Raw genomic sequence first — 22013 nt, 5'->3', positions numbered from 1 at the left:
AGGAGTAGGCCATTTGGCCCATCGGCCCTGCTCTGCCATTCATTAAAATAATGGCTGATCTATCAATCATCTCAGCTCCTCCTAGTTGCTTTATCCCAACTACCCTTAATTCCCCTACCACGCAAAAACCCATCCAACAGTGTCTTAATGAAGCTGCCTCTACTGCGTCCTTGAGCACAGAATTCCATTAATTTACCATTAACCACATAGGTCCAGCGCTGATTTGCCTCATCAAAATGCAACAGCTCATATTTGTCTAAATTAAACTCCAATCCACTACTCCTTAGCCCATCGGCTCATCTGATCAATTATAATTTATATTAAACTTTCTTTCCCATCTTATTCCCTAAAAGCTGAAAATCTCCATCCCACACACTCACTCTCCATTCTCACTTTGTTGAACCTAATCCCGGCTGTCCTCATCCTGAAGGGTTTGGTTCATGCTGATTAACAGACCCACAGTCAAGGGGGATCTAACTGAAACGTACAGAATATTGAACGGCCTGGACAGCGTGGACATTGGGAAGATGATTTCATTGGGAGGAGAGACTAATACCCATGGGCATAGCCTCAGCATAAAGGGAGAATGGAGATTAAGAGAAATTTCTTTAGCCAGAGAGTGGTGAATCTATGGAATTAATTGTCACAGAAAGCTGTGGAGGCCAGGTCACTGAGTATGTTTCACACTGAGATAGAGTATCAAGGGTTGAGAGTTGCAAGGAAGAAAATGGGAGAAACGTAGCAGCCAGGATGAATTGGGAGCAGGAGTAGACCACTTGATCTTTCCAGCCTGCACCAGCATTGAATACTTCATAACTAGATATGGATAGACCTACATCTAGGGCGGATATGCTGGAACTTTTCTCACTGGAACATAGGAGATTGAGAGGATTATAAAATCATGAGGGATACAGATGAGGGGAACAACCGGTGTCCTCTCCCTCAGCTGGGGGTTTCAGGATCTGGGAGCAAATATTTTGAGGTGAGTAGAGAAAGATTTTATAAAGACAGGACAAGGATTGTTTTTTAAGAGAGTGGTCTGAATGCAGAATGAATGTCCAGAGGAAGTCATGGAGTCATAGAGATGTACAGCACAGAAACAGACTGTTTGGTCAAACTTGTCCAAGCCGACCAACTATCCCAACCCAATCTAGTCCCACCTGACAGCACACGGCCCCATATTCCTCCAAACCCTTCCTATTCATATACCTAACCAAATGCCTTTTAAATGTTGCAATCGTTCTAAACTTCATCACTTCCTCTGGCAGTTTATTCAATAAACGTACCATCCTCTGCGTGAAAAAGTTGACCCTTAGATCTCTTTTATATCTTTCCCCTCTAACGCTAAACCCATGCCCTCTCGTTCTGGACTCCCCACCCCAGGGAAAAGACTTTGTCTATGTATCCCATCCATACCCCGCATGATTTTATACATGTACAGATACAACGTTTTAAAGACATTTGGATAAGTACATGAATATGAAAGGTTCGAAGGTTTATGGGCCAAACACTGGTGGGTGGGACGAGTTTAGTTTGAGAACATACTCAGCATGGACTAGTTGGATGAAGGGTCTGTTCAGTGCTGTCAGACTCTGTGACTGACCTGTACTGGTCTTAAAACCATTTTCTTACCTCCCCCCATAACCATCCACTTCTTTGTTGTTCAAAACTCAATGACCCCACTTCTGAACTGAATTCCTCTTCGTAATATACACTTGCCTTGCTCATTGCCTGCTGCATCTGCCCGACAACTGGCATTGACTGGTGTGGAGGGACTCTGCTACCCCTTTGTATATCCATACATCATTCCTGATAAAGGGCTAGTGCCCGAAACGTTCACTGTCCTGCTCCTCAGATGCTGCCTGACCTGTTGTGCTTTTCCTGTGCCACATTTTCCGACTTTCACCTCTTGTCCTCACTTTCTCCACTTTCCAATATCTCACCATTTAAACAATGCGCTTCTTTTTATTAAACAGCAAAGTCTATAACTTCACATTGCGGCACTGCACTTGCCATGTGTTTGCCAATTGAGACACAGACCTGGACCAACTTCGGGAAGAGGCAAAACACTGAGTTTTGAACAAAAACCGCAGCACACTCAAAACGTCGGCTCTGTTTACCTTTCCACAGATGCTGCTCGACCCGTTGGCTTTCTGCAGTATTCGCTGTGTCTGTTCTACACAAGTGCTGCTTTCCATTAAAGAACTTCAATCCCTGTCCTTTGATAACTGACCCAAGTCAGTGTCAATGGGTTCTTCTTATCATTAACCTGCCCATTCCCACCACGTCCTCTCCCATCATTGACAAAAGCCTCTGGAAATCTCCAGTTAACCTTCTTTGCTCCAAAAGAGAACATTCCCAAAATTGCTGCAAAATTGGGAATGTCTCCACAAAATGGAAATTGCTCATCCCTGGACATGATGCAAATGTTACAATGTGGAAGAGGTTTTGTCAAAATATTGTCAGTTAGCAGGTGGAATAATGTTCAGGAAGTAAAACAGAAATCCCAGTCTCCAGCTTTGTGAATCTTTAGAAACTCTTTGGGAAGTGGAATTAGAGGAGAATGAAGGATGAACTGTTCGACTGAGCAGAGACAGTCCAGACACCGTCCTCATGTTTAAGAGACCGGGAGATTGACTCTGATATTCTCGGGACAAGAACTGACCCGAGACATTGAAAGAATACTCTGCACATCAGGAATTCAAACCCCTTCTCGGTTCGGAGCCAATAAGAAAATTCGGGAAGAGGCAAAACACTGAATGGCTTGGAGGGCGATGGCCCCGGTGCAGGAGAGTTCGTCCCTCGTGACATGGATGGGCCCGCAGATGGTGGGATCAGACTGACCCCATGTCTCTGCAATGATTGTCCAAGGCTTTATTATGGAAAAGTAAAACTGATAGAAGACAATGGTAATTCTGGGCGGGGCAGGTTGAATTATGAATTGAATAGTAGCTTCCTCAACGAGACTGTGCCAGGCATCCCCGGACTTGTCTCTGTGGGGCAACTGGTCAGCGCCTTCGGCTGTTAACCGAAAGGTTGGTGGTTCGATACCACCCAGGGACGGGGCGTTTGTTGTTCTCGCTCCTACCGCTTTCTTGGCTGACAAGATGCGCGTTTTTAATGGTGTCAGGAAAATGTTTCCCAAACGGAAATCTTTTCCACTGAGGAAGCACAAAGGGGTTTCTGAATTGATTGAATTTCTAACGAAAAGGACTGCGGATGCTGACAGTCCGAGACAGAAAGCCAAAGTGCTGGAGCAACTCAGTAGGTTTGGCTGTACCTGGATGAGGAAAAAAAAGAGTTCTGAAATGTTGTCTCTGATTCTCTTTCTACAGATGCTGCCTGACCTGCTGAGTTGCTCCTGCAATTTCTAGTTTTGTTTTTAACTGAACGTCCATTTCAGCTTTCGGGATGAAACACCCAGACTCGCCATTTGCAGATATTTAACCCTTTCGAAACCTGTGAAGTGATTGGATTCAAACAAACTCTGCAATGATTTACTCTTTCTCAGCTCCACAGGCAGAGAGACCTGGGAAATGAAGCTGTCAGTGTGGTTCTGTATTGGTGGGCCGAGTGGTGAATGCGATGGATATGAAATCCATTGCGGTTTCCCCACGCAGGTGTGAACCCTGCCGACTACAGTTGAGAACTGTCGTCAAAAAGAAAGGGAGATTGCTCCGCGTTTTTTTTAAAGATGCAAATCAGTGGAGGGGTTGAAAGATTTCAATCACATTGGGACTGGTCGGGAATCTGCAACCCACTGTCTGTCAGGGTGGAACAAGCAGAAACCCACAGAGCTGCTTTTGAGGCGATGAGCCAAGTGTTTGGAAATGAGACGAGAACAGTGAGGGGCTTGAAATCGTGATCGAAATGAAGCAGGCACCTGAGGACAAAGGTGTTTTGTTTGCCAGTGAAAGATACTGCTTCACAAAGTTGGGACTATGGAAGGGAAGCAGTGACGATGATTATCTTTGGCTGTTCACCTTGTGAATGTTCCCATTGCTGCGCATGTCCATATTAACGTCAGAACTCTGCATCATGGCGGCGTCAGGTACGCACAATGCCAGGGGCGCAATGAATGACGCATCTGACTCCACCTACCTGTTTGAAATGCAGCTCACAGCTTCTTCACACACCCCAATTAATCTTTCTCATTGTCCTGAAGCCGGCATACGGTTTGAATTCCAGATCTGCGGGAATGAGAATCTTTTCACTGTCTCGCGTCAGTAAGTGTCCCTGAGAACATCAGAGTCACGTCACAGCGCTGTCAGAGGAGGGGAAGCTGAAAGAGCCCCTCACGCTGCTCACGGGCACATTTCACTTTCCCCAACTCACCGCCCCAACCACTGCGGCTTCTGGGAGTGGAAAGGGAAGAAACGCCAAAGCCCAGCCTCAGCTTTGTAAATCTTCAGGAAATAAGAGAACTGTTCATCCCTTCGGGTCTTCCATTCTGACCTGACAGCGTTGATTTAAATGGCTGTCCAGTCAGTGCCGATTCGTTTTGGCTGAAAAAATCTTCCTTATCTCATCCCAGCATTTCTTGCCACAGAGAACTGTGCGGCAGAGTTCATGTATATATTTCCTTGTATGGTATTTTGTAAATAACATTCGTTTGCGGGTTGTTTGTATAGGGTATTTAAGGTTCACTAGCCGTTGTTTAATGCTGAGAGGGTTGAGTTCTCTGGAAATCATTTCACAGATGTCATTAATGTAAAGTAATGTGGCTAGGGTTCTGCAGACGTTGTGTCTGCTAGTGTCAGTTTGTTGATGTGAAATCGTCACACTGGGTTTATTGGGTCGGCAAAAGTGAGGACTGCAGATGCTGGAAACCAGAGTTAGATCAGAGTGGTGCTGGAAAAGCACAGCAGGTCAGTCAGCTTCCGAGGATCAGGAAAATGACGTTTCGGACAAAAGCCCTTCAGCAGGAATAGAGGCAGGACGCTTCCATGGGTGGCGAGATAAATTGGGGGTGGGGGTGTGCTGGGCCGAAGGTAGCAAAGAGTACAATAGATGAATGGGGGTGGGGATGGAGGTGACAGGTCAGAGAGGAGGTGGAGCGAACAGTTGAGAAGGGAGATTGGCAGGTAGGACATGTCATGAGGACAGCGCTGAGCTGGAAGGTTCGAACTGAGGTAAGGTGGGGGAGGGGAAATGAAGAAACTGGTGAAGTCCACATTGATGTCCTGGGGTTGAATTTATCCGAGGCGAAAGATGGGGCATTCTTCCTTCAGGCATCGGGTGGGGAGTGAGCGGCGATGGAGGAGGCCCAGGACCTGCATGTCCTCGGCAGAGTGGGAGGGGGAGTTGAAATGTTGGGCCAGAGGGTGATGGGGTTGATTGGTGCGGGTGTCCTGGAGATGTTCCCTCAAGCGCTGTGATTTGACTCTGTGAGGAGTCTCCAGTCTCCCCAATGTAGACGAGACCGCATCGGGAGCAATGGATACAAGCAATGACATGGGTGGAAGCCTTCTCACGATCGTGGCCCGGGTTCGATTTCCGGGCGGGTAAGCAATTTACAATAGGCCTGTGAACCGGCATTGCTGTCTCCCTGGTGGTCTTGTGGTTAGGATTTGCCGCTTTCGCGGCTGGGGCCCGGGTTCGATTCTCCGTCAGGCAAATATCTCTCACTGGTTTTTCTGCCTACCCATTCTCCTTAAATGCACAGTACAGTTACTTATTGGTCTTCATCGTTACTGGCTACTGCAGTGTGTCGTGCCTCGTTGAAATCGTGTCCTGATGCAAGCTTGTTTGTATGTGTCGGGATCATTGCTTCTGTAGCTAAGTACTTGGTTCGTGTGTGTTGTTTTCCTGTAGACGCTGTTTTGAACTTACCATTGACTGTTCGCCCTACTGTGACATCTAGAAATGGCACTTTGTTGTTGTTCTCCTCGTTTGTGAATTTTATGCCAGTAAGAATATTGTTGATGGTGTTGTAGGTTTCCTCTAATTTGCTTCATATTTTGATGACAAAAGTGTCATCACTGTGGCGGACACAAAGTTTGTGTTGGATCGTTGGAAGGGCTGTTGGTTTGAGCCTCTGCATTATTGCTTCTGCTGGGAATCCTGATACTGGTGGTTTCATGGGTGTTTCGTTGATTTATTTGTAGGGCTTGTTACTGAATATGAAGTGGGTGGTTAAGGCACAGTTCCACGAGCTGGATAGTGCTATCTTTGCTGATGAAGTTGGTGCTGTGTTTGTGTCTTTGGTTCTTCGAGTAGTGTCTCCAGTTTTCTTTGACCACGTTGATGTTAATGAATGTGAACAGAGCTGTTATGTCAAAGGACATCATTATTCCATCCTCTTCTATCTTAGTGTCTTTGGTGTTCAGGAATTCTTGGATGGAGTAAATGGAGTGGCGTGAATCTTCGACTTGGTGTTTTAGTCTTCAGTGGAGGCCTTTGACTAGTCTGTATATTGGTGTTCCAAGTAGTGAGACGATGGCCTGAGGGGGGCTCCTGGTTTGAAGAGGAGGAGAACAACAACAAAGTGCCATTCTTAGATGTCACAGTAGAGCGAACAGTCAATGGCGAACTTCAAACTAGCGTCTACAGAAAAACAACACACGCAAACCAAGTGCTTAACCACAGAAGCAATCATCACAACACCCACAAAGGAAGCTGCATCAGGACATTATTTCAATGAGCCACTACACACGGCATATAGAGGATTATAAAATCATGAGGGATACGGATGAGGTGAACAGCAGGTGTCCTTTCCCTCAGCTGGGGGTTTCAGGATCAGGGAGCAAATATTTTGAGGTGAGTAGGGAAAGATTTTATAAAGACAGGACAAGGATCGTTTTTTAAGAGAGTGGTCTGAGTGCAGAATGAATGTCCAGAAGAAGTCATACAGTCATAGAGATGTACAGCACAGAAACAGACTGTTTAGTCCAACTTGTCCATGCCGACCAACTATCCCAACTCAATCTAGTCCCACCTGACAGCACACGGCCCCATATCCCTCCAAACCCTTCCTATTCATATACCTAACCAAATGCCTTTTAAATGTTGCAATCGTACTAGACTTCACCACTTCCTCTGGCAGTTCATTCAATAAACGTACCATCCTCTGCGTGAAAACGTTGCCCCTTAGATCTCTTTTGTATCTTTCCCCTCCAACGCTAAACCTATGCCCTCTCGTTCTGGATTCCCCCACCCCAGGGAAAAGACTTTGTCTATTTATCCTATCCATACCCCTCATGATTTTATACACGTACAGTTACAACGTTTAAAAGACATTTAGATAAGTACATGAATATGAAAGTTTCAAAGGTTTATGGGCCAAACACTGGTAGGTGGGACGAGTTTAGTTTGAGAACATACTCAGCATGGACTAGTTGGATGAAGGGTCTGTTCAGTGCTGTCAGACTCTGTGACTGACCTGTACTGGTCTTAAAACCATTTTCTTACCTCCCCCCATAACCATCCACTTCTTTGTTGTTCAAAACTCAGATGAATTTAGCCTTGAATATGTTAAAATACCCCACTTCTGAACTGAATTCCTCTTCGTAATATACCACTTGCCTCGCTCTTTGCCTGCTGCATCTGCCCGACAACTGGCATTGACTGGAGTGGAGGGACTCTGAGACCCCTTTGTACATCCATACATCATTCCTGATGAAGGGCTTGTGCCCGAAACGTTCACTGTCCTGCTTCTCAGATGCTGCCTGACCTGTTGTGCTTTTCCAGTGCCACATTTTCCAATATATCACCATTTAAACAATGCACTGCTTTTTTTTTAAACAGCCAAGGCTATAACTTCACATTGCGGCACTGCACGTGCCATGTGTTTGCCAATTGAGATACAGACCTGGACCAACTTCGGGAAGAGGCAAAACACTGAGTTCTGAACAAAAACCGTCGCACACTCAAAACGTCGGCTCTGTTTACCTTTCCACAGATGCTGCTCGACCCGTTGGCTTTCTGCAGTATTCGCTGTGTTTGAACTGACAGAAGACAATGGTAATTCTGGGCGGGGCAGGTTGAATTATGAATTGAATAGATGCTTCCTCAACGAGACTGTGCGAGCGATGCTCGGGCCTGTCTCTGTGGTGCAATTGGTCAGCGCGTTCGGCTGTTAACCGGAAGGTTGGTGGTTCGAGACCACCCAGGGACGGGCCGTTTGTTGTTCGCGCTCCTGCAGCTTTCTTGTCTGCAAAGATGCGCGTTTTCAATGGTGTCAGGAAAATGTTTCGCAAACGGAAATCTTTTCCACTGAGGAAGCACAAAGGGGTTTCTGAATTGATTGAATTTCTAACGTAAAGGAGTGCGGATGCTGAGAGTCCGAGACAGAAGGCGAAAGTGCGAGAGCAACTCAGTAGGTTTGGCTGTACCTGGATGAGGAAAAAAAAAGTCCTGAAATGTTGTCTCTGATTCTCTTTCTACAGATGCTGCCTGACCTGCTGAGTTGCTCCTGCAATTTCTGGTTTTGTTTTTAACTGAACGTCCATTTCATCTTTCGGGATGAAACACCCAGACTCGCCATTTGCAGATATTTAACCCTTTCGAAACCTGTGAAGTGATTGGATTCAAACAAACTCTGCAAGGATTTACTCTTTCTCAGCTCCACAGGCAGAGAGACCTGGGAAATGAAGCTGTCAGTGTGGTTCTGTATTGGTGGGCCGAGTGGTGAATGCGATGGATATGAAATCCATTGCGGTTTCCCCACGCAGGTGTGAACCCTGCCGACTACAGTTGAGAACTGTCGTCAAAAAGAAAGGGAGATTGCTCCACGGCTTTTTTAAAGATGCAAATCAGTGGGGGGGTTGAAATATTTCAATCACATTGGGACTGATCGGGAATCTGCAACCCACTGCCTGTCAGGGTGGAACAAGCAGATACCCACAGAGCTGTTTTTGAGGATATGAGCCAAGTGTTTGGAAGTGAGACGAGAACAGTGAGGGGCGTGAAGTCGTGGTCGAATTGAAGCAGGCACCTGAGGACAAAGGTGTTTTATTTGCCAGTGAAAGATACTGATTCACAAAGTTGAGTCGATGGAAGGGAAGCAGTGACGGTGATTATCTTTGGCTGTTTACCTCTACCTCAAAAATTCGGCAGAATTTTAAAGTCACAATGAAAAGAACTAAAAGTGACATTAGGAAGAACGTTTTCGTGCAGGGAGTGGTTAGGGTCAGTAAGTCCCTGTATGTCATTGACAAAGAGGAAGATTCAATGGACACAAAAGGGAATTCGGTGGTCACGTTCAGATGTGCAGATTTACGCTGAGAAGGCGAGAGAATGAAACGAATAGAGACACACGTTTACTTAAGTGTAGAACCAGCAGAGCGAAGGTGGGCCGCATGGCCTCCATCTGCGCTGTGACACATGTTGTGATTCAGTGTGAAATCACAGTTCGACCAACAGAATGTGGGAATTTAGAAATAAGTTTATCTTTACACAGCCTCCATACGTCTGCGAAACAGCATATTACACGACAGCAGTGGAGGTCTTTGAAATCAGGCTCGAACGTGCCTGCCACGTGCCAGACGAAAACCTGAAGTGTTCTGTGGAAGGGCCACCGGGCGTGGCAGCAGAGTGGCGCAGTGGGAGCGTGCTGGACCCATAACCGATGGATCGAAACCGTCGTCTGCCTGTTGTTCAATGTCACCTCGAGCTGCTTTCCTTAAGATCGGTGCTCTCTTCTGCAAGCTGCCTGCCTTTGCGTCTACTTACCAAGTGTCCAAATGTCGCATATCGATGCACTCGCCAAATCCACTCAACTCATGTGGCAAGAATTTAGAGGTCTCAGTGGTAGTCTGTACTTCGTCTGTTTCCTCTGAACTGAATCGCAAACCCAGTTCTCTGCGATGCCAATCAGCTGGTAAAGTTGAAACACATGCCTTGCAGTTTCGTCCATTCCTTGCAGTAATTCGCCACCCTGGTTCAGACGAGAATGACAAGCACGTCAGAAACCGCATCACGACTCAGACATTGTCCCCTCCTATTATTACGTATACCACCGATTGTGAATAACCTCAGAGAGAGAGACAAGTGACAGACAGTCGCCGTGGACTCGATGGGCTGAACGGCTTCTGTCTGCGCGAGAATGATGCTACGTGTTTATGGCGTCCCACTGCCTGTCTCTGGGACAGAGAGGCTGAGGGAGCAAAACTGGTTCATTTTTAACCGTCCCTTCTGTGTTGGACAGCCTGCAGTCCCTCAGCTCAGAGCCGTGGGGATGACTCTCAGTGAGTGAAGGTTTCACTCGGATTCTCTTCATCTGGGACACTTTGGGGCTCAGATGTTAACTGCTGCGCAGTCGCAGCAAAGAAAGCGATGCCCACTTTGCAATAGACTTTCCGTAAGATCGCTGCGTGAAGACGATTTCTGAACACCAAGAAGGCTGCACAGCAATGTGAATTTACCTGGGCGAAGAGTTCTCGGTGTCCATTTCTTTCTGTCCTGCCAGTACAGCATCTTTCTATCTCTCCGATAACAGACCCTTGGAGAAAGTTCACAATCAAAGTTGTTCATGTTCCCCGCATTAATGTAACTGACACCTCTCACCCCAAGGGTTTCAGAGAGAGAGAGAGAGTGAGAGAGCCGAAGAGCGAATGGACTCTACCCGCCGCCCACCGTACACCCCGTCCCATCCCCCAGAACAACGTGCAAGTAGAAATAAAAATGGTTTCATTATCCACCAGTGGAGATAGTCCAGTTCCTGGGGATCAGACAAAGTGGGCATTCTGCCCCGGAGGCAGAATGACAAGCAGATGTTCTGGAAACGCTTTACTGATTGCAATTCTTGCAGCAATGTGGAATGTACTTCACACTGAGCAAGTTTCAGCTGGTTCAGAGTCTCCGATGTACATTGCTGTGTTTGCCGCCAGCTCAGAGAGAGAACAATAAGTTCCACTCTTCCTTCACTCGCAACACCCCACACCCACCTCCCATAGTGCCAAGGCACTTTCCCCTGCAACCGCCGAATGTGTAACACCTGCTCATTTACCTGCTCCCTCCTGAATATCCAAGGGCTCAAACATACCTGCCAGGTGAAGCAACACTTTTGCCACAACCTAGTCCACTGCATTCGCTGCTCACAGTGTCGTTTCCCCAATGGAACATGAAGCATAAACTGGGTGACTGCTTCGCAGAACATCCCGGTTCTGCCCGCAGAAATAAAGGCCCTGGCCTTGCGGTTGCCTGCCACTTTAACACATCACCCTGTTCCCTGGCCAACATCTCTGTCTCAGGCTTGCAGCAGTGTTCTAGCTCCAGATGAAAGAACAACACCTCATTTTCCACTTGGAGACCATACAGCCCTCCGGTCTTCAACATCGAGTTCCATAACTTTAGGGCCTGAACTCCCCCATGTCCTTGACCCCTACCACACAAACGACTCCTTGTTATCACCTCGTCTGCTATGACACACTACGTATTGTTAGCCGCTAACAGTCTCCATTAACAGTTATTCGCCCTCTCACGCGGATCGTTATTCACTCCTACGTCCTTCCTATTGTTCTCTCTCTGAGCTGGCGGCAAACGCAGCAACGTTCTTCGGAGACTCTGAACCAGCTGAAACTTGCTCAGTGTGAAGTACATTCCACATTGCTCCAAGAATTGCAAGCAGCAAAGCGTTTCCAGAACATCTGCTTGCCATTCTGTCCCCGGGGCGCTGATATTTGTCTCATCCCCAGGAACTGGACTACCCCCACTGGTGGATAATTAAACCATTTTATTTCTACTTGCACATTGTTCTGGGGGTGGGACGAAGTGTAGGGTGGGGGGCGGGTAGAGTCCATTCGCTCTTCTGCTCTCTCTCTCTCTCTCTCTGAAACCCTTGGGGTCTGAGGTGTCAGTTACATTAATGCGGGGAACATGAACAACTTTGATTGTGAACTTTCTCCATGGGTCTGTTATCGTGGAGATAAAAAGATGCTGTTTTGGCAGGACAGAAAGAAATGGACACCGAGGACTCTTCGCCCAGGTAAATTTACATTGTTGTGCCACCTTCTTGCTGTTCAGAAATCGTCCTCACGTAGCAATCTTACGGAAAGTCTATTGCAAAGTGGGCATCGCTTTCTTTGCTGCGACAGCACAGCAGTTAACATCTGAGCCCCAAGTGTCCCAGATGAAGAGAATCCGAGTGAAACCTTCACTCACTGAGAGTCATCCCCATGGCCCTGAGCTGAGGGACTGCAGGCAGTCCAACACGGAAGGGACGGTTAAAAATGAACCAGTTTTGCTCCCTCAGCCTCTCTGTCCCAGAGACAGGCAGTGGGACGGCACAAACACGTAGCATCATTCTCGCGCACAGAAGCTGTTCAGCCCATCGAGTCCACGGCGATTATCTGTCACTTGCCTCTCTCTGAAGTTATTCACAATCGGTGATCTGTCCTAATCGTGGGGGAATGTGTCTGAGTCGTAATGCGGTTTCTGACAAGCCGCCCGCTTATCATTCACGTCCGAACCGGCATGGCGAATTACTGCAGGGAATGGACAAAAACGTAAGGCATGTGTTTCAACTTTATCAGCTCATTGACATCTCAGAAAAGTGGTTTTACAATTCACTTCAGAGGAACTCGACGGAGAATAGGAGAAGACCACTCAGACCTCCAGAAGCGAGTCACTTCGCCTGCGTGAATTTGGCGAGTCTATCAGTACGATACATGTCACTCAGACACTCGAAGTTTTGGGGAGCAGATGCAAAGGAAAGATATAGAACAGAGACTCACGACAAAGGAAAGCTGCTCAAGGAGAGTTTGAGCAATAGCAATAGAGGATGGTCTCGAGCTATGGGCCTCTGGGTTGTGGGGCCCGCACGCTTTCGTTGCGTCACTCTGTGTTTAGTATGCCGTGCGTTTTCTCAGAACCCTTCAGCTTTTCGACAGTCATCTGGCATGCACGTTCCAGACTCATATCAAAGATCTCCACTGCTGTTATGTAATATACTGCTGCGCAGAGGTGTGGAGGCTGTGTTAATATGAACATTCTGTTGGTCGAACATGTCCACCGAATTCAATTTTGTGTCCATTGAATCTGCCTCTTTATTACTGTCAGACAGGGATTTACTGACCCTAACCATTCCTTGTACGAAAACGTTCTTCCGAATGTCACTTTTACTTCTTTTCCTCATGAATTTAAAACGCTGCCGAATCGTTCTCGATACTTTCAGGCGTGGGAACACTTTCACGACATTGTTTCCAATCTCTAGTCCCCTCATGACTTGGAAAACTTGCCACGCCGGATTTCAAACTTCTGTTCTCCGAGGAGAGCTGTCCCAATTTTTCAAACTACCTTCATCGCTGACCTTCCTCAAAAACGGGATCACTCACATCAACCTGTTCAACGCTATCTCCAATCATTTCACTTCCCCGCTACCTGCCCCATTCGTACTCCAGGGAGCCCAGCCTCGTTTAACGAAGGTGCCTTTTGAGAAGTTTAATCGGGCATTTTTGCACAAGTCAAGAAAGCCGGGATCTCTCGCAAGTCTGCCCGTTAGAAGACCCAATGCGAGAATCATACCCCTAGACCAACGAGCCACTGGCTCCAGCACCTCCTGAACCAGCTGAGACTTGCTCAGTGTGAAATACATTCGCCATTGTTCTCAGAATTGCAAGCAGCAAAAGAGTTTCCAGAACAGTGCTTCTCATTCTGTCTCCCTACTCATTTTGTTTATTTTCAAATTAACAAAACCAGCAGGTCTAGTCCATCTGTGGAGAAAAAGGAGAGATAATGTTTTGAGCCCAACGATCCGTCTTCGGAACTGATGGAATCAGTGGGCGGGTAAAGACCGTGGAAGAAGGTGGACAGGTTCTAAAATGATTGAACTCGGCGTTGGGTCCTGAAGGTAGCACGGTCTCTCAGGAGAAAATGAGGTTCCGCTCTTCCAGCTTGCGCTGTGCCTTGTGGCAGCACTGCAGCAAATCAGAGACTGAAATGTTGTCATGGGAACACAGTGGGAAGTTGAAGTGACAGGAAACTGGAAGCTAACGGTCTATGGGAGAAAGGACACAGAACGGGGGATGTGCTACAAAAGTGTACAGAAAAGCCACACCCCCAGACCAGACCCTGAACTACAACCATCAAAACACAGACAAGAGAAGCTGCATTAGGACGCTGTTCCAAAGGGTGACTACACACTGCAGCACTGCCGACCTGTGAAAGGAAGAAGAACACGTCTACAGAGGCTTCACCAGGAACGGATATGCCCGCAACTTCATCCACAAGAGCCGAGCAGACAAACAACGAGACAAGGATCTGCCACGACCCAACACACTCACCACTTTACCTTATATAATAAACCTCACAGAACTTACAGCCAGACATCTCCGACCACTCGGATTCATGACAGCCCATAAACTGACAGCCACGCTCAGACAACAACTCACCAGAACAAAAGACTCAACCACATCATGTGGAAAACAAATATAGTTTACAAGATTCCATGCAAAGGCTGCACGAAAAGTCGACAGTACAGGACAAACAGGCAGACAACTAGCAATCTGTAACCATGAACAACATCTACCCATTAAACACTATCTCTGGTACCCACACAAACACAGATGACAAGGACGATAAAATCGACTGGGACAGCACAACGGTCATAGTACATCTAAACAGACGTCAGCCAGAGAAATTCAACAAACACGGCACTCATCCACGGACTCCACCAATAAACACATTGACATACGCCAACCAGAACGGTCAAACAAAAGCAGCAGAAACAGAACCAAATACATTCCAGAAGACACAGTACAGCAGCGCTTCACAGGTGGCTCCAACGCACTGAAGATGTCAACTAGACAGAGGATGTAACGCCTGCAAATCAACTTCCCAGCTCGGTGAGCTCTGACAATCGGCAGCCGAGCTACAGAGCTTTCCGCAAATCTTGAACGGAAGTGTAATTCCTGTCGAAATTTGAGAGCATCCTGTTTATGTCACTCAGTTCCTGCAAGCAAAACCTTTGTTGTGATTCTGTTCGCCGAGCTGGGAATTTGTGTTGCAGACGTTTAGTCCCCTGTCTAGGTGACATCCTCAGTGCTTGGGAGCCTCCTGTGAAGCGCTTCTGTGATGTTTCCTCCGGCATTTATAGTGGTTTGTACCTGCCGCTTCCGGTTGTCAGTTCCAGCTGTCCGCTGCAGTGGCCGGTATATTGGGTCCAGGTCGATGTGCTTGTTGATAGAATCTGTGGATGAGTCCCATGCCTCTACGAATTCCATGGCTGTTCTCTGTTTTGGCTTGTCCTATAATAGTAGTGTTGTCCCAGTCAAACTCATGTTGCTTGTCATCTGAGAGAGATCCCGGGTTCAAATCGCCGTTTCGGACGTGAATGACAAGACGATCCGCATGTCAGAAACCGCATCCCGGGGACAGAATGACAAGCAGATGTTCTGGAAACTCTTTGTTGCTTGCAATTCTTGGAGCAAAGTGGAATGTATTTCACACTGAGCAAGTTTCAGCTGGCTGAGAGTCTCCAGTGTACATTGCTCACTTTCCCGCCAGCTCAGAGAGAAAACAATAGGAGGAACAAAGGAGTGAATAACGATCCGTGTTGGAGGGTGAATAACTGTTAATGGAGACCGTTAGTGGCTAACAATAAGTAGTGTGTCGTAGCAGACTATGTGATAACAAGGGCTCCTATGTATGTGGTAGGGGTCAACGACATGGGGGATTTCAGGCCATAAAGTCATGGAACTCGATCTTGAAGACCGGACGGCTGTAGGCTTTGGAAGTGGAATATGAGGCGTTGTTCTTCCATCTGGAGCTGAGCTTTGCTGGAACACTGCTGCAAGCCTGAGTCAGAGATGTTGGCCAGGGAACAGGGTGGCGTGTTAAAGTGGCAGGAAAGCAGAAGCTCAGGGCCTTTATTTGCGGGCAGAACCAAGATGTTCTGCGAAGCAGTCATCCAGTTTATACTTCATGCTCCGTTGGGGAAACGACACTGAGCAGCGAATGCAGTAGACGAGGTTGCGGCAAATGTGCAGGTAAAGTGCTGCTTCACCTGGAAGGTATGTTCGAACCTGGAAGGATATTCAGGAGGGAGCAGGTAAATTGTGCCTCTGAGTGAAATCACGGTTCATAAAAACAGAATGTCGTAATTTAGACAGAGTTCATATTTGCTTGTCGGCGATATGTCTGCCGGTGCGTGATGGGAGCATAACCCAGAAGGGAAACCATCTCTCCTATTCACTCAATGTGATCTTTAGCAGCTTTCCCGCGTAACGGCGCACTGTTGTGCACCTCGCCTTCTCATCTGCTTCCCAAAAAACTTCGACGTAAATATTTCACATTGATGCACAGGCCCAGTATGCACAGTTGAGATGACACACTCATAGAGGTCTGCGGGGTCTTCTCCTATTCTCTGTACCCTATGTTGAGGAGGGCAATACCTGTCACTGGTCACTCCGGTGTCAGAGAAAAGTTTAGAAAGAAAACGGTTTAATTTTCTGCCAGTAGAGAGGGTCCGGTTCCTGGGGACGGGCAAACGGCAGCAGAGAGACAGAATGAGAAGCAGCTGTTCATAGAGTCGTAGAGATATACAGCATGGAAACAGACCCTTCGATCCAACCCGTCCATGCCGATCAGATATTCCCCCCTAATCGTGTCCCACCTGCCAGCACCCGGCCCATATACCTCCAAACCCTTCCTATTCATATATCCATCCAAGCGCCTCTTAAATGTTGCAATTTTACCAGCCTCCGCCATTTTCTCTGGCAGCTCATTCCATACACGCACCACCCTCTGCGTGAAAAAGTTGCCCCTTAGGTCTCTTTTATATCTTTCTCCTCTCACCCTAAATCTATGCCCCCCTAGTTCTTGACACCCCGACCCCAGGGAAAAGACTTTGCCTATTTATCCTATCCATGCCCCTCATAATTTTGCATAAAGTCACCCTCCGACGTTCCAGAGAAAACAGCCCCAGCCTGTTAAATGTCAACTACACTTCACTCTGAGCAAGACTCAGCTGGTTCAAGAGGTAGAGTGGGGTCGCAGGGGCGCCCGCTGGTTGGCTCGTTGGTCTAGCGGTGTGATTCTCGCTTTGGGTCTTCATCGATGCAGACGTGCGAGAGATCCCAGGTTCAAATCCCGGACAAACCCACGTTTCGTGACTTATGCAAACGTGCCTGCTTAATTTTCTCAAAAAGCACTTTCGTTTTACGAGGTTGGGCTCCCTGGCGTACCAATGGGACAGAAAGCAGCGAAGTGAAATGATTGGCGATACCGTTGAAAAGGTTGACGTGAGTGGTGCGGTGTTTGAGGGCTGTCAGCGATGAGGGTGGATTGGAAATTTGGGACAGCTCTCTTCGGAGAACAGAAGTTTGAAATCTGGCCCGATTGAAGCTTTCCAAGTCATGCGAAGTCTAGACAGAGAAAGTAATGTCGTCAAAATGCTCCCACGCCTGAAAGGATCGGCAACGATTCGGCAGACTTTTAAAGTCATGAGGAAAATAACCAAAAGTGACATCAGGAAGAACGCTTTCGTACAGGGAGTGGTTGGGGTCAGTAAATCCCTAACTGACACTGACACAGAGGCAGATTCATTAGACGCAAACGGGAATCCGGTGGTCATGTTTAAAGTAACAATGTGCAGAATTACAGGGAGAAGGCAAGAGAATGATACGAACAGAGACCCACGTTCACTTACTGTGTCGACCCAGCAGAGCGAAGGTGGGCCGCATGGCGTCTATTCAGAGTGAAATCACAGTTCGACCAACAGAATGTGGGAAGTTAGAAAAAGTTTGTATTTACACAGCCTCCATACGTCGGCGCAACACCATATTAGACGACAGCAGTGGAGATCTTTGACATCAGTCTCGAACGTGCCTGCCACGCGCCAGACGAAAGGCTGAAGGGACCTGCAGCAGAGGGCGCTGTGCGGCGGGGCAGCGTGGCGCAGCGGGAGCTGTGCGGCGGGGCAACGTGGCGCAGCGGGAGCCTGCTGGTCCCGTAACCCCGAGGTCGATGGATCGAAACCATCCTCTGCTATTGCTCAGTGTCTCCATGAGCAACTTTCCTTTGTAATGGCACTCTGCTCAGCATCTTGCCTTTCAAACGACTGTCTGAATGCCCCGGATCATACCCAAACTCACACCGTTCAAGTAACTTGGTTTTCGAAGTTTGAGTGGTCTTCTCTTGTTCTTCGTCGGCTTCCGACGAACTGAATCGCAGACCCACTTCTCTGAGATGCCAGTGAGCTGAGACGCATACCTTGTGATCTCGTGCCTTGCCTGCCGCAGTTCGCCACGCCGGTTCGGACGTGAATGACAAGACGATCAGCACGTCAGAAACTGTATCACCATTCAGACACAGCCCCTTAGTATTCGGACAGATATCACTGATTGTGAATCACCTCAGAGAGAGACACGTGGCAGAGAGTCGTCGTGGACACGATGGGCTGGACCGCCTCTGTCGGCGGCAGAACGATGGTACGCGTATATGCCGTCCCGCTGCCTGTTTATGGGACAGAGAGGCTGAGGGAGCGACAATGGTTCATTTAACCGCCCCTTCCGTGTTGGACTGCCTGCAGTCCCGCAGCTCTGTGCCGTGGGGATGACTCTCAGTGAGTGACGGTTTCACTCGGATTCTGTTCATCTGAGGCACTTGGGCTCGGATGTTAACTCCTGCACGGTCGCAGCGATGAAAGCAATGCCCACTTTGCGAGAGATTTTCTGTAAGATTGCTGCGTGAAGACGAATTCTTAACACCAAGCAGGCTGCACAACAATGTACTCATATGAATCTACCTGAGGGAAGAGTCCTCGGTGTCCACTTCTCTCTGCCCCGCCAGCACAGCATCTTTCTATCTCTCCGATAACAGACCTTATCGAGGAAATTCACAATCAAAGTTACTCACTTCCCACGCATTAGATTACTTACAGTGTGGAAACAGGCCCTTCGGCCCAACAAGTCCACAAGGACCCGCCGAAGCGCAACTCGCCCATACCCCTACATTTACCCCTTACCTAACAATACGGGGAATTTAGCATGGCCAATTCACCTGACCTGCACATCTTTGGACTGTGGGAGGAAACCGGAGCACCCGGAGGAAACCCACGCAGACACGGGGAGAACCTGCAAACTCCACACAGTCAGTAGCCTGAGGCGGGAATTTAACCCGGGTCTCTAGCGCTGTGAGGCAGCAGTGCTAACCACTGTGCCACCGTGCCACCCACAAAGTGTAAGTGATACCTCTCACCCCAAGGGATTGGGAGTTAAAGAGCAGCAGAGCGAATCGACTCTTCCTTCCCTCCAGAAAAGAGTACAAGTAGAAACAAATTGGTTTAATTATCCGCCAGTGGAGATAGACCAGTTCCTGGGGATGAGACAAACATCAGCGCCCCAGGGACAGCATGACAAGCAGATGTTCTGGAAACAATTTGCTGCTTGCAATTCTTGGAGCAATGTGGAATGTATTTCACACTGAGAAAGTTTCAACTGACTCAGGATTGTTGTGTTTAGACAAATTCTGAACACCAAGCAGGCTGCACAAAAATGTACTGATATCAATTTACCTGAGGGAAGAGTCTCTTGTGTCCATTTCTCTCTGTCCCGGCAGCACAGCATCTTTCTATCTCTCCGTTAACAGGACCTTTGGAACAAGTTCAAAGTTGCCCATTTCCTACGCATGACTGTAACTGACTTCTCCTGCCTCACGTAATAGTGTGAGAGAGCAGAAGAGTGAATGGGCTCTGCCTTCCACCAGCACAGCTTGCAAGTAGAAACGAAATGGTTCAATTATCCACCAGTGGAGAGAGTCTGGTCCCTGGGGACGGGACAAACAGCAGCGTCCTGGGAGCAGCGAGACAGATTGAGAAGCAGATGTTCTTGAAACTCTTCTCTTCTTGCAATTCTGGGAGCAATGCACAATGTATTTCGTACTGAGCATGTCTCAGCTGCTTCCGGAGGTGGCTGCACTCATGGCTGGTGGCTCGTTAGTCTGGGATTTGATTCTAGCTTTGGGTCTTCGAGCATATGCAGCCGTGTTAGAATTCCCGGGTTCCAATCCCAGGCGAATCATCATTCCTTAAATTGACCTGAGCAAAAATACCTGATGAAATTTCTCAAAAAGCCGCTTCGTTAAATAAGATCGGACTGCCTGAATTAGGGACGGCGCAGAGCTGCCATTGCAGTGAACATGGCGAAGGGAAACACTTGTTCAAAGTGAAAAAAACTATTGCAGATTTTTCGACCGCGCAATCCGAGTCTGAATGAATTCTCCACCTGTATTACGCTCAATTCTGAGGGTGATACTTCAGGAAGCGGGGAAGTGAAGTGATTGCAGACGGCGCTGAACAGGTTAACGTGAATGGTACCGTCCTGAGGAATGTCAGCAATGAAGGGAGATTGGAAAGTTTGGGGTAGCTCTCGTTGGAGAACAGAGGGCTGAAAGCTGGTCTGATTGAAGTTTTCCACGTCATGAGGGTTTTAGACAGAGTCACGAAATGTGTGACAGCGCAGACTGAGGCTACGCAGCCCACCTGGCTCAACACAGACAGAGGAAATAATACAGTGAAAATGCTCCCAGGCCTGAAAGGATCGAGAACGATTTGGCAGAGATTTAAAGTCATCAGCAAAATAAGTAAAAGTGACATTAGGAAGACCGTTTTCGCACAGGGAGTGGGGTCAGTAAGTCGCTGTCTGACAGTGACAAAAAGGCAGATTCAATGGACACAAAAGGGAATTCGGTGGGCATGTTCAATGTGACGATTTACAGGGAGAAGGCACTTATTTACATATTGTGTTGAGCCAGCAGAGCTAAGGTGGGCTGCGTAGCCTCAGTCTGCGCTGTCACACATTTCGTGATTCTGAGTGAAATCGGAGTTTTTTTTTTAGATTAGATTACAGTGTGGAAACAGGCCCTTCGGGCCAACAATTCCAAACCGCCCCGCCGAAGCGAAACCCACCCATATCCCTACATTTACCCCTTACCTAACACTACAGGTAATTTAGTATGGACAATTCACCTGGCCCTGCACATCTTTGGATTGTGGGAGGAAACCGGAGCACCCGGAGGAAACCCACGCAGACACGGGGAGAATGTGCAAACTCCACACAGTCAGTCGCCTGAGGCGGGAATTGAACCCGGGTCTCTGGCGCTGTGAGGCAGCAGTGCTAACCACTGTACCACCGTGCCGCCCAACAGAACGTAGGAAATTTGACAACGGATATTTTCTGCCCAACTGTGTACTCCATCACAGCAATGAAGGTGTTTTGACATCATTCTCGAAGGTACATGACACAATGCAGATTCAAAACCCAGTATTCCTTTGAATCACTGAGTAATTTGTTTACAGTTATACAGTTGAGGTGAACGGAGTTGCGCATTGGGACCTATCCAGTTGATAGGTCGAAGCCGTTTTCTCCTGTGTGATATTCCCACCAGCTCTCCAATTTGCTGTGCTTCCAGTCAGTAGATGCAGATTACTATCCCAAACTGATACACGGGCCACGATGACCCAGCTGTGGTGAAAAGCTTGTGAAGGTCTGAGTGCTCTTCTCCTGTCCTCTGTCTGGCTGCTATGATCCGAATCATCAAACCTCTCTTCTCCGAGATAGGAATAAACTGGTGAAGGTGAAACACATCAGTTGCGGTGTGTTCCATGTGCAGGAGGCCCTGTAGTAATTCCCCACGCTGTTTCACACGGCAGCATCCTCCCAGTGAATTATGCTTGGCAAAAAAAAATCGATTGAACCAAATCAGTGTCCGCCACTGGATTTTACTGCCACCGTTTATAAAATTCAGGCTCACCGTTAATGTGGAGAGGCGTCAGACTCGAGTTTCCGCTCCTCCTGTTGAATAAAGATAATTTTAACTGTGTCCAGTGAGAGGAAAGGATTTGCTGTTGGTGGGAAACATTTCTATCTGAACTCGCTATCACTCTCCTGATAGATTGAAACATAAAGCTGGGAGTCTCTGGATTATGTTGTACAAATATCGGTATTACGTTATTCACACCGCGCTGTCACCAACTGAACGAAGCGGCTGCCCAGAGGGAGGCGGCTGTGTTTAAATCCCGTGATGAACTGGGGGGAGCTGAGCAGTTACCCAGACAATGGGCACACCACCTCCCT

General features: G+C 47.8%; 1 protein-coding gene, 1 long non-coding RNA gene and 1 pseudogene across 2 annotated transcripts in view; all 3 read right to left on the bottom strand.

Annotated features, from left to right (window-relative positions):
- LOC148144460 (uncharacterized) overlaps positions 1-22013 on the bottom strand; it is a 587526-nt gene that overhangs the window by 196101 nt on the left and 369412 nt on the right. The gene's annotated exons all lie outside the window — the stretch shown is intronic.
- Positions 1-22013, bottom strand: part of LOC122545538 (uncharacterized) — an 89211-nt gene that overhangs the window by 28973 nt on the left and 38225 nt on the right. The gene's annotated exons all lie outside the window — the stretch shown is intronic.
- Positions 1-22013, bottom strand: part of LOC148144470 (uncharacterized) — a 34792-nt pseudogene that overhangs the window by 5687 nt on the left and 7092 nt on the right.

The sequence above is a fragment of the Chiloscyllium plagiosum genome, unplaced genomic scaffold (genome assembly GCF_037043375.1).
Source record: "Chiloscyllium plagiosum isolate Xiang-an unplaced genomic scaffold, Cpla_swu_hap1 HiC_scaffold_27, whole genome shotgun sequence".
In the NCBI taxonomy this organism is placed as follows: Eukaryota; Metazoa; Chordata; class Chondrichthyes; order Orectolobiformes; family Hemiscylliidae; genus Chiloscyllium; species Chiloscyllium plagiosum.
This window is presented reverse-complemented; position numbering and strand designations above follow the sequence as displayed.